Raw genomic sequence first — 12,277 nt, 5'->3', positions numbered from 1 at the left:
CTCTCTCTCCCCCACTCTCTCTCAACAGAAGGAGAGAACAACAGATCAATCATATAGATCATCCAGGCATTCCTCTCAATTTCACTGTGTAATCTTCAGACTCTTGGCTCCATGAGTTGGCCATCTCTCTTTAACCCAGTGTGATTCAAGATGTTGCTAATGACCCCTAATCGTCAGTTTGCAGTTACACATCTTATCATATCACTTTGTTTGATGAAACTGAGTTATGTGGGGTATGCTGGTGAGTGATATGAGGGATTGAATGACAGGTTTCATTAGAACTGTGTCAATACTGAGAAGCAAAGGGTTAGTAATGCGTAAGGCATAACTAGCACCGCCAATGTCAGTTATGATAGGAAACCATACAGAGAATAACATCTTATCTTGGCTGCCTCATGCTTCCTCTCTCTTCACTCTAACGGTCAGGATTGCACAACTACAGTAGCTTTTCATGACCAAAAGAGAGAGCTGACATATCTCCACGAGGACTAGGATTATTACAAAACTATCAAAAATAAATGTATTACATCACCCCCAGGATAGAGACACATTTGGTATCAACTCTTCCTATTATTTTGCATGGGTTTTCATGAAACAAGTCATGCTAAATGCATAGTAGTTATAATCTACTACTATTTTTGTCTCACCATCACACTCCTTCCCCTTCTCATAGTCATAATGTACACTAGCCTAGTATTCGTGGTGAGATGAGTATCTGACAACACAGAGAAGAAGAGATTGGCCAGGGACCAAGTCCTCTGACAAGACAGAGAAGAAGAGATTGGCCAGGGATGAAGTCCTCTGAGAAAACAGTTGTTTCCATGGATGTTAGGGTTCACTGTTCGGGTTCACTGTTAAAGGACCAGTCTGTTGTTTAGCATGACGTGGAAACTGGAAAATCAATAGGAGAAGTTACAGTAGACACAGCTGGTTTGTGCTGGCATCCTCCTGCAGGCCTTTGTACCTGTCACGCCCTGACTCAGGGGACGCTTATATGTTGAGTCAGGGTGTGTATATTCCTTGTTGTGCTTGTTCTATGTTATAGGATCTAGTATGTCTAGATCTATGTTGGCCGGTGTGGTTCCCAATCAGAGGCAGCTGTCGCTCGTTGTCTCTGATTGGGGACCATACTTAGGCAGCCTATTGGCACTAGTGGGTGGTGGGATCTTGTTCCGTGTGAGGTTTGTTGTGTGTTACCTTTGGACGTCACGTTTCGTTGGTTTATTGTTTTGTCGTTGTTTATTAAGTTTAAAATAAACATGTACGCATATCACGCTGCGCCTTGGTCTGACCCGTCCTTCAACGAACGTGACAGAAGATCCCACCAAACAAGGACCAAGCAGCGTGCCCAGAAGGAGCAAACGCCGGGGATTCAACGGGAGGTAACTTTAGTAGATGTCCTCCTCGGTTGGGGGAGAATTACTGAGGAGGAGGCCGTCCGTTATCGGGAGGCGATGAAGGTTGATTCCCAGGTAGGAGAGGAGAAACGGCGCCAACATTGCCGACGACAGAGACCCGAGAGGCAACCCCAAGAAAATGTTTGAGGGGGGCACACGGGGTGGATGACGAGGCAGCAGGAGGCCGTGGAAGGGCGAATCTGCAGGTTAGGAGACGAGGCCACCATGTTAAGGGGGCTATTGGTTCAGAGGGAGCAGGAGTTATTCGGTCAGAGGGAGGCGCTAAAGGAGGCTAAAAGGGAGAAGGAAAGTGTAGAGGCACGGCGAGAGGAGCTGGTTAGGCAGGAGGGAACCCAGTCCCGCTCCTCGCACCAAGCAAGTGGTGCGTGTCGCCAGTCCGGTCCGGCCCGTTCCTGCTCCCTGCACCAAGCCAGTGGTGCGCGTCGCCAGTCCGGTTCGGCCTGTTCCTGCTCCTCGCACCAAGCCAGTGGTGTGCGTCGCCAGTCCGGTTCGGCCTGTTCCTGCTCCTCACACCAAGCCAGTGGTGTGCGTCGCCAGCCAGGTCCGGCCTGTTCCTGCTCCTCGCACCAAGCCAGTGGTGCGTGTCGCCAGCCCGGCCCGGCCTGTTCCTGCTCATCGCACCAAGCCAGTGGTGCGCATCGCCAGCCCGGTCCGGCCTGTTCCTGCTCCTCGCACCAAGCCAGTGGTGCGCGTCGCCAGTCCGGCCCGGCCTGTTCCTGCTCCTCGCACCAAGCCAGTGGTGCGCGTCGCCAGCCCGGCCCGGCCTGTTCCTAATCCTCGCACCAAGCCAGTGGTGCGCGTTGCCAAACCGGCCCGGCCTGTTCCTGCTCCTCGCACCAAGCCAGTGGTGCGCGTCGCCAGCCCGGTCCGGCCTGTTCCTGCTCCTCGCACCAAGCCAGTGGTGCGCGTCGCCAGCCCGGCCCGGCCTGTTCCTGTTCCTCGCACCAAGCCAGTTGTGCGCGTCGCCAGCCCGGTCCGGCCTGTTCCTGCTCCTCGCACCAAGCCAGTGGTGCGCGTCGCCAGCCCGGCCCGGCCTGATCCTGCTCCTCGCACCAAGCCAGTGGTGCGCGTCGCCAGTCCGGTCCGGCCCGTGCCTGCTCCTCGCACCAGACCAGTGGTGCGTTTGTCCAGTCCGGCACGGCCCGTGCCCGTTCCACCGGTGCCTGATCCAGCTCCGGTCAGCGGCTCCACTCCGGAGCCAGAGCAGTCCGCTCCACTGGTGCCCAGTCCAGCTCCGGTCAGCGGCTCCAGTCCAGACCATGACGTCAGCCCCTCTCCAGGTTCGGGGTCTCCCACACCAGGGTCCAGACTGGGCCTGGCGTATCGTGGGAGGAAGGAGAGGGGAAGTAACGCGCCGAGGTCTAGACCAGACCAGGGGCGCAACAGGGAGGCGAAGAGTGAGAGGTCGTCACGCCCTGAGCCGGATCCGCCTCCGAGGCGGAATGCCCACCCGGCCCCTACCCTGTTATGTTTATGTTGTGCGGTCGGAGTCCGCACCTTTGGGGGTACTGTCACGCCCTGACTCAGGGGACACTTATATGTTGAGTCAGGGTGTGTATATTCCTTGTTGTGCTTGTTCTATGTTATAGGATCTAGTATGTCTATATCTATGTTGGCCGGTGTGGTTCCCAATCAGAGGCAGCTGTCGCTCGTTGTCTCTGATTGGGGACCATACTTAGGCAGCCTATTGGCACTAGTGGGTTGTGTGTTACCTTTGGACGTCATGTTTCGTTGGTTTATTGTTTTGTCGTTGTTTATTAAGTTTAAAATAAACATGTATTCATATCACGCTGCTCCTTGGTCTGACCCGTCTATGAACGAACGTGACAGTACCAGCTGTGGAGGATTTGGTGGTATTTGGACCTGGGCGGTACTATGGGATCAGAGATGAGCTAATCTCAGTTTACCCAGAACTAAAATCTTGCGTAATTTGTCTGTCCACGAGAGATTAGAGATTAGTTTATGTTCCACTAATCTGCATCACTGTCCTAAATGTTTTGATATGACACTCTGCCCAGATACAGAACCACACCTTGGATTTGTTTGTGAAATTAACAGGTAACATGATCATAACCAGAATCCGACTTGGATAAATTCAGAGGTATTGCCCTATGATGTCATTAAATATTATTGCATTTTCCAGTATGTTTTTCAACTGGCTAATCTATACACATAGATTTGATTAAAATAGCGTCGATGTCTAAGGAAAACGTACACAGTAAGGAGTGTAAATGAAAGTGAAATATGTATAGTAATTCAATAATATCGATAGAATTCAATAATATCAATAAGTAAATTGTTTAGTTTCACGTCACTCTCTTGCCAATGTGTCTCCAAGACTCATATCTAGAAAATCTAATTTGATTAAAAAACTATAAATAATAATTATAAATGGCTGTCAAAAATGTGTGTGGAGATGAGACGGCAAACCTCTCAATGATTCACTGTAGAACTGTGGCTCTCCATTAAGCACCAGCAGCTCTCTAGTCTAAAACATGGTATGTCTAGAACATGAATAGATGAACTCTGGGTGATCTACTACAAGAGTTGAAAATAAACTGCCAATATGCTTGGACAGTGAGGAGCATTCCAGAGGACATTCCCCGTATGTGGGGGTCAGAGACCAGGGAGAAGAGGTCAAAGGGGAACTGTGTCAGTTCAAAAATAGAGACTAACTATGTCTCTAACTTGGTCTTCAGGCCTCCATGCTGTGGTGTCGAGAGAGAGAGAAAAAGAGAGAGAGAGAGAGGGGGGGGCGACACAGGAAGACAGAGAAAAATCTGCTGTCCATCCGTCAGTAAGTCTAATCACTGAGCGATGAGAGATGTGAGCATAGTTATGTAAGGGAAGCAATAGGGGGCCTGTGTCTGCAATGATGGGGCCCAGGAATGTGTTGAGGCGTCCGCATGCATCCCAGCCCAAACAGTTCGGAACAGTTTGTGCTTATATTATGAAGACATATTGTTACATTTTTGTTGATTTTGGACTTCGGCAAGTGTTTGCTCGGCTATTCTGGTAACTACATTTTGTCTTGAGGCAAGCGAAAGTCGGTAGCCGAAGATGTTAACCGAAGTCGGTAGCCCCCTCGTCGGCGATTGGTCACCAGTAGGGATTCTTCAGTGAAGTTCCTGTTGACATTCAACCAGAGACGACTCATCCTCATACACAGCATTTCACTTGAGAAACCAAACATCCTAGTCATATACTAAATTGCGATACTAAGATCTCCTTGGCAAAAAAGTCCAAATGAATGACAGATTTCTTGAGTTGTCGTTGATTAATTCAGACTATTTTGAGGAAGCGTATACTGGCTACGGCCTCTCAAGACAGACAAACAGTACTATTGACGCTTCTTCTTGTTTTTCAAGTGAAGGTCTTTTAAGGGAGTATGCACTCCCTTGTGAGCACTCACTTAACGGCAGAGGGGAGGGGAGCAACTACAGTGTGTGTGTGTGTGTGTGTGTGTGTGTGTGTGTGTGTGTGTGTGTGTGTGTGTGTGTGTGTGTGTGTGTGTGAGAGAGTGTGAGTGAGTGTGTGTGTCAAACGGGCAGCTCTGTACACACACTACTTAAGTAGTTTTTGGGGGTATCTTTACTTTACTATTTTTTGACAACATTTACTTCACTACGTTCCTAAAGAAAATAATGTACTTTTTACTTCATACATTTTCCCTGACACCCAAAAGTACTCGTTAGATTTTGAATGGCTAGCAGGTGTCACGATCGTCGAACACAGTGGACCAATGCGCAGCGTGGAATGACAACATACTTTTATTTATTAGAGTACCACACGAACAAAACAACAAAACGATACGTGACGTCCTTGGTAACAGACACAAACCATACACGGAACAAGATCGCACAAAACACTGTGGAAAACAGGCTGCCTAAGTATGGTTCCCAATCAGAGACAACAAGCAACAGCTGATACTCATTGCCTCTGATTGAGAACCACCCCGGCCAACACAGAAACACATGAGCTAGATAATCAACCTAGAACACAAAACACATAGAAACAACACACCCTGGCTCAACATAACAGAGTCCCAGAGCCAGGGCGTGACAGTACCCCCAAAGGCGCGGACTCGACCGCGCCAAACATAAACCGAACAGGGGAGGGCCGGGTGGGCATTCCTCCTCGGAGGCGGGTCCGGCTCCGGGCTTGACCACCACCCTCCGTAGCGCCCCTGGTCCGGTCTGGCCCCGCTGGCTGGAGCTGGACTGGACATCGGTGGAGCGGATTGCTTAGGCTCCGACATCGGTGGAGCGGATTGCTTAGTCCCCCGCACCAAGCCTGTGGTGCGCGTCGCCAGCCCGGTCCGGCCTGTTCCTGTTCCCCGCACCAAGCCTGTGGTGCGCGTCGCCAGCCCGGTCCGGCCCATTCCTGCTCCCCGCACCAAGCCAGTGGTGCACGTCGTCAGTCCGGCACGGCCCGTGCCTGTTCCACCGGTGCCTGGTCCGGCACCGGTCAGCTGCTCCACTCCGGAGCCAGAGCAATCCGCTCCACCGGTGTCCAGTCCAGCTCCGGCCAGCGGGACCAGACCAGGGGGGGTAGCGAGAGAGTGGTGGTCACGCCCGGAGCCGGATCCGCCTCCGAGGCGGAATGCCCACCCGGCCCCTCCCCTGTTGGGTTTGGTTGGCGCGGTCACAGTCCGCGCCTTTGGGGGGGGGGGTACTGTCACGCCCTGGCTCTGGGGACTCTTATATGTTGAGCCAGGGTGTGGAGTTTCTATGTGTTATTTTCTATGTTGTGTTCTAGTTCGTGTTTTCTATGTTGGCCAGGGTGGTTCCCAATCAGAGGCAGTTGATTCTCGTTGTCTCTGATTGGGAACCATACTTAGGCAGACTTTTGGCACTAGTTTATTGTGGGATCTTGTTCCGGAAGGTTTGTGTTAACCTAGGACTTCACGTTTCGTTTGTTGTTTTGTTCGTGTGGTGTACTTCAATAAAAGATGTACGTTTATCACGCTGCGCCTTGGTCCGCATCTATCGACGAACGTGACAGCAGGACAGGAAAATGGTCTAACTCACACACTTATCAAGAGAACATCCCTGGGCATCTCTACTGCCTCTGATCTGGCAGACTCACTAAACACATGTAAATGATGTCTGAGTGTTGGAGTGTGCCCCTGGCTATTCGTAAATAAAAAATAAAATAAATAAAATGGTGCCATCTGCTTTGCTTAATATAAGGAATTTGAAATGATTTATACTTTTACATTTGATAAGTAAGTATATTTAAAACCAAATACTTTTAGACTTTTACTCAAGTAGGAATTTACTGGGTGACTTTCACTTTTACTTGAGTCATTTTCTATTATGGTATCTTTATTTTTACTCAAGTATGACCATTGGGTACTTTTTCCACCACTGCACACACACACACACACACACACACACACACACACACACACACACACACACACACACGGACACAGGAAGAAGGGTCCGAAAATGACTCTAGGTAAATAGCTATTACCAAAATAAACTAGTTAATATTGAGATTGTACGAGATACAGTCTTTACAATATAAACAGGAAGGGAGATAATTATCAGCGTGTGAGATAGATACATTAAACAAGTCAAGAGTCATAAACAACTGGGGATTTGCTCTAACTCTGTCTATTTCATGAAACTGGAGCAGTTACGACCTCTAGGTTACGGATAGTGTTAGCAAAAAATCGTATAAGGTTGTATACGTGTGAGACCTAATGATCCATCGAAATACGTGATAATTTTTTCAAGGAAGGGACTAAAATAGGTTGCGTGAGAAAAAAATTGTTGTCCCATCCCTTTCATGAAACTGGGGTTTTAAAAAACTCTGGGTTACGGGTTGGATAATTTAAATGGTTAATTACAAAGCAGATCATAAACATTCGCTCGAAAGTCGCACCAAAATAATAAGTCCCAGAGAAATGTTTTTATTACTAAACGGGGGATTTCTTATTTTTCTACCATGGGAAATAAATATTCTAAAGAGGTCCGAGAATTAATGGGGGATGAAAGATATATGTTAGGAAGGGATCGAAGAAATATGTTTTATGGATCCATTTGGGAGAAGAGGTATGGATTTATTGGGCATCTCGATGTGGAGAAATTAGAAGCTAAACTGTGGAACGGATTTGAAGAAACAGCGAGGGGAGGGGCTAGACACAGCGAGAGTATGGCTTTTGGAGAGTCAGGAAAGACTAGAGAATTTTGCTAGAGAGTGTAAGGCCCCGTGTAAATACTGTAACAAAACAGGTCATAACCATCACGACTGCAGAGATAAAGGAAAGGGCAGTGTCCGGGAAATGACAGTCAATTTTTTGGTTCCAGGGTAAAATGTTTGAAGAAGTGATTTGTGTCGATTAAGAATTGGCTAAAAACACCACAAAGCGATTATTTGAGAGGTACCTATACATTTCTAACAATGTATACGTATAATCTTCTCCTTTCCCCCTTCTGATAACCAGGTGGCGAATCGCATCTCTGCATGTCTGGCAGACATATCAGTATGGATGACGGATCACCACCTCAAGCTGAACCCTGGCAAGACGGAGCTGCTCTTCCTCCCGGGGAAGGACTGCCCGTTCCATGATCTCGCCATCACGGTTGACAACTCCGCTGTGTCCTCCTCCCAGAGTGCGAAGAGCCTAGGCGTGACCCTGGACAACACCCTGTCGTTCTCCGCCAACATCAAGGCGGTGACCCGCTCCTGCAGGTTCATGCTCTACAACATTCGGAGAGTACGACCCTGCCTTACACAGGAAGCGGCACAGGTCCTAATCCAGGCACTTGTCATCTCCCGTCTGGACTACTGCAACTCGCTGTTGGCTGGCCTCCCTGCCTGTGCCATTAAACCCCTACAACTCATCCAGAATGCCGCAGCCCGTCTGGTGTTCAACCTTCCCAAGTTCTCTCACGTCACCCCCTCCTCCGCACACTCCACTGGCTTCCAGTTGAAGCTCGCATCCGCTACAAGACCATGGTGCTTGCCTATGGAGCAGTGAGGGGAACGGCACCTCTGTACCTTCAGGCTCTGATCAGTCCCTACACCCAAACGAGGGCATTGCGTTCATCCACCTCTGGCCTGCTGGCTCCCTTCCTCTGCGGAAGCATAGCTCCCGCTCAGCCCAGTCAAAACTGTTCGCTGCTCTGGCACCCCAATGGTGGAACAAGCTCCCTCACGACGCCAGGACAGCGGAGTCACTCACCACCTTCCGGAGACATTTGAAACCCCACCTCTTTAAGGAATACCTGGGATAGGATCCTTCTAACCCCCCCAAATTGTAAAGTGGTTATCCCACTGGCTATAGGGTGAACGCACCAATTTGCGAGTCGCTCTGGCTAAGAGCGTCTGCTAAATGACGTTAATGTGCCCTTGAGCAAGGCACTTAACCCTAATTGCTCCTGTAAGTCGCTCTGGATAAGAGCGTCTGCTAAATGACTAAAATGTAAATGTAAATGTATGAACTTTCTCACCCAAACGTAGACGTACGTCATGGGTGAGAAAGTAGAGAACATTTACATTAGCATTTTTGGTCATTTAGCGGACGCTCTTGTCCGGAGCGACTTGCAGGAGCAATTGGGGTTGGGTGCCTTGCTCGGGGGCACATCGGCAGATTTTTCACCTGGTCGGCTCGGGGATTGGAACCGGCGACCTCTCGGTTGCTGGCACGGTGCACTTGATCACTAGGCTACCTGCCGCCCCATATGAGTTTAAGGTTGTGCCGTTGTTTGATTATGTGATAAGGTTTAATGGGTAATTGGACCATAACTAATGTGGTTATAGAAGTAATGTATAAATAGTAGAGAGCCAATAGAGGGTTCCATTGAACTATTATGTTTTGTTGGGCATTTCAATGGCATAAGGTGATATCTGTGTGTGAGAGTGATTAGGGGTGAGAGACAGTACATAGTTCAAATGATAGGAATGTAATTAAATGTATGCTTATCAACGATAGCAAGTATTTGTTTTATTAATTAGGGCCTAATCAGAGAGAACTGGCGATAGAGCTGTGAAAATTATTTAAGTTGAGGACAAAGGAAAATAATTTATGGTTCTAGTTCCCGGGTAAAATAGTTGTACTTGCTTGACGGTATCGAGCAAAAGGTCGAATGATTGAATGAAAAGCATTTATTTGACAAAGTCTAATGGTTATTACTTTATTGTATAGGTTGGGTAACACCAGTGGTGTATGAAAATAATTGGTGAATTCTAAAACGATAATTTGGTTTCGTTACGTGAACAATGGGATATCGTTTTTACTATTAGGATGATGGATTGAATAAACATTGGTTATAAGTATGAAGTTATTAAACAATAGGTTTATATTTTAAAAACATCAATGCAACAGGTTGCGATGATTAAATTAATAGAAAGGTGTTATAGGGTTATATTAGAAGGTGTAGTGAACTTAATGAAATTTGGAATTATATAGTGTCTTCCAGGATTGATGGAAGTCTCCTATAGCATTATGTTAAGGGTATGCCTGGGATAAAATATAATGTCTTACTTACACGGAGTATGTGATTGTATTGGCTAATGAATGAAATATGACATTTACAGGGGCGAAAGGAACAATAGTGTCACGCCCTGGCTCTGGGGACGCTTGTATGTTGAGCCAGGGTGTGAGTGTTCTTTGTTTATTCTAGTTCATGTATATCTATGTTGGCCAGAGTGGTTCTCAATCAGAGGCAACGAGTGTCAGCTGTTGCTGGTTGTCTCTGATTGTGAACCATATTTAGACAGGCTGTTTTCCCACAGTGTTTGTGGGATCTTGTTCCTGTGTAGGTTTGTGTTTTGCACCTTTGGACGTCACGTATCGATTTGTTGTTTTGTTCGTGTAATCATTTAATAAATAAGTATGTTCACCTTCCACGCTGCGCCTTGGTCCTCCTCCTTCCGCGAACGTGACAGAAGATCCCACCTAGACTGGACCAAGCAGCGTGTCCAGGAGCCAACGCCAGAGGTATCGCTAAAGGACATCAACCTCGACTGGGTCAAGCCGCGGGAGGAGGAGAGAGGCTGGACTTGGAAGCAGAGGAGCGAAAGTCTGGCGAGAGCTATGGAGGCCTGGCCCACGGGGAGGAGAGACCCCCAGAAAATGTTTAGGGGGGGGGCTCACGCCGTGGATGACGGGGCAGCAGGAGGCCGCGATAGAGCGGTCCAGCGGGTTTGCAGAGGAGGCCTCCAGGTTAAGGGGGCCACTGGTCACAGAGGGGAGGGAAAGTGTAGAGGCACTGGGGTGTGTTACCAGTCCGGTCCGGCCCATTCCTGATCCCCGCGTAGGGCCAGTGGTGTGTGTCCCCAGTACGGTCCGGCCTGTTCCTGTTCCTCGCATCGAGCCTGTGGTGCGCGTCGTCAGCCCGGCCCGGCCTGTTCCTGCTCCACGCACCAAGCCTATGGTGCGCATCGTCAGCCCGGTTCGGCCCATTCCTGCTCCCTGCACCAAGCCAGTGGTGCGCGTCGTCAGCCCGGTTCGGCCCATTCCTGCTCCACGCACCAAGCCTATGGTGCGCATCGTCAGCCCGGTTCGGCCCATTCCTGCTCCCCACACCAAGCCAGTGGTGCGCGTCGTCAGCCCGGTTCGGCCCATTCCTGCTCCCCGCACCAAGCCAGTGGTGTGCGTCGTCAGCCCGGCCCGGCCCGTTCCTGCTCCCCGCACTAAGCCAGTGGTGCGCGTCGTCAGCCCGGTCCGGCCCGTTCCTGCTCCCCGCACCAAGTCGGTGGTGCGCGTCGCCAGCCCGGTCCGGCCTGTTCCTGCTCCCCACACCAAGCCAGTGGTGTGCGTCGTCAGTCCGGCACAGCCCGTGCCTGTTCCACCGGTGCCTGGTCCGGCACCGGTCAGCTGCTCCACGCCGGAGCTAGAGCAGTCCGCTCCACCGGTGTTCAGTCCAGCTCCGGCCAGCAGGGCCAGACCGGACCAGGGGTACTTTGGGGGGTTAGAGAGGGAGTGGGAATCATGCCCGGAGCCGGATCCACCACCAAGGCGGAGTGCCCAACCGGTCCCTCCCCTGTGGTATTTGGTTGGCGCGGTCGGAGTCCGCGCCTTTGTCTCCCCAAATAGAAGGGGAGACAGATTTTCCTACGGGGTTGATAAAATAATTGATAATGGATCATTTGAGATGAGATCACATGGAGCAGATTTAGGGGTTCAATAATCATTGTGAGATTAGTTATGAGGAATTAGATTGATACAAACGATTATTGATGAGTTAGGACTGGGGATATCTGTATCATGTTTTGTGTGTACTTACCATCTTTAGATTACTGATGGTAATTGAAGGTTGACAAAATGTATAACCAGGAGAAAGAGATTAGCTTATCTCATTGGAATGTTGCCCAGGGCTAGGGGGAGCAGTAGTGAAGTTAGGCAGTATTTAGGTCGTAAAAGGGAGCTACCAAATTAAGTGGGGCCTGGCTATCTTTGATTGTTGTTTTTCAATTGGGTTTTTCAAATAAAAAACAACACACCTAGTATGATGTTTATAAAGGGTTGTAATGTTGAATTTAGGGGATTTTAAACAGTTCATAGGTGGTGTTTACTATGCTGTGGGATGGAACGGTTGGTTGGGTGGGTGATTTCAATGGCCTCTGGGCTCTGTTTTGACTTTCTGGTGTTGACTGGTCATCCACACTAGTGGTTCTGGGGGCATGAGAGGAGGACTTTGGGATGGTTTATTTTATCAAATTGAGGGTAATTTATAGTGCTGTGAAAAGTGTGAAGAAGATTATAATTTGGTAATAATAGGATTTGAAACATTAAAATAACAAAAGAGGGAGAGAGCTTTCCCTGAATGAGGGATACCTGTTGCTAGTCAATTGTACTAATCTTGGATTACTTTCACGGGATAGAAGTAAGTTGAGATATTATC

Source organism: Coregonus clupeaformis, chromosome 1 (genome assembly GCF_020615455.1).
Source record: "Coregonus clupeaformis isolate EN_2021a chromosome 1, ASM2061545v1, whole genome shotgun sequence".
In the NCBI taxonomy this organism is placed as follows: Eukaryota; Metazoa; Chordata; class Actinopteri; order Salmoniformes; family Salmonidae; genus Coregonus; species Coregonus clupeaformis.
This window is presented reverse-complemented; position numbering follows the sequence as displayed.